Source organism: Salvelinus sp. IW2-2015, unplaced genomic scaffold (genome assembly GCF_002910315.2).
Source record: "Salvelinus sp. IW2-2015 unplaced genomic scaffold, ASM291031v2 Un_scaffold2666, whole genome shotgun sequence".
NCBI lineage: Eukaryota > Metazoa > Chordata > Actinopteri > Salmoniformes > Salmonidae > Salvelinus > Salvelinus sp. IW2-2015.
In genome coordinates, this window is record NW_019943972.1 from 56,833 (window position 1) to 57,293 (window position 461).

General features: G+C 42.7%; 1 protein-coding gene across 4 annotated transcripts in view; it reads left to right on the plus strand.

Moving 5' to 3' along the window:
- Nucleotides 1-461, plus strand: part of LOC112074514 (ubiquitin carboxyl-terminal hydrolase CYLD) — a 30,046-nt gene that overhangs the window by 10,642 nt on the left and 18,943 nt on the right. The window lies entirely within an intron of this gene.

A 461-nucleotide genomic window follows, 5' to 3' on the forward strand; every position in this document is an offset into this window, starting at 1 on the left:
CAATAAAAGCCTTTGACACTTATGAAATGCTTGTAATTATACTTCAGTATTCCATAGTAACATCTGACAAAAATATCTAAAGACACTGAAGCAGCAAAGTTTGTGGAAATTAATATTTGTGTCATTCTCAAAACTTTTGGCCACGACTGTACACTACATGACTAAAAGTATGTGGACAACTGCTCATCAAACATCTCATTCTAAAATCATGGGCATTAATATGGAGTTGTACCCCCCCCCCCTTTCGCTTCTATAAAAGCCTCCACTCTTCTGGGAAGAATTTCCACTTGATGTTGGAACATTGCTGCGGAGACTTGCTTCTATTCAGCCACAAAAGCATTAGTGAGGTCGGGCACTGATGTTGGCCGATTAGGCCTGGCTCGCTGTCGGCGTTCCAAATCATCCCGAAGGTGTTTGATGGCGTTGAGGTCAGGACTCTGTGCAGGCCAGTCAAGTTCTTC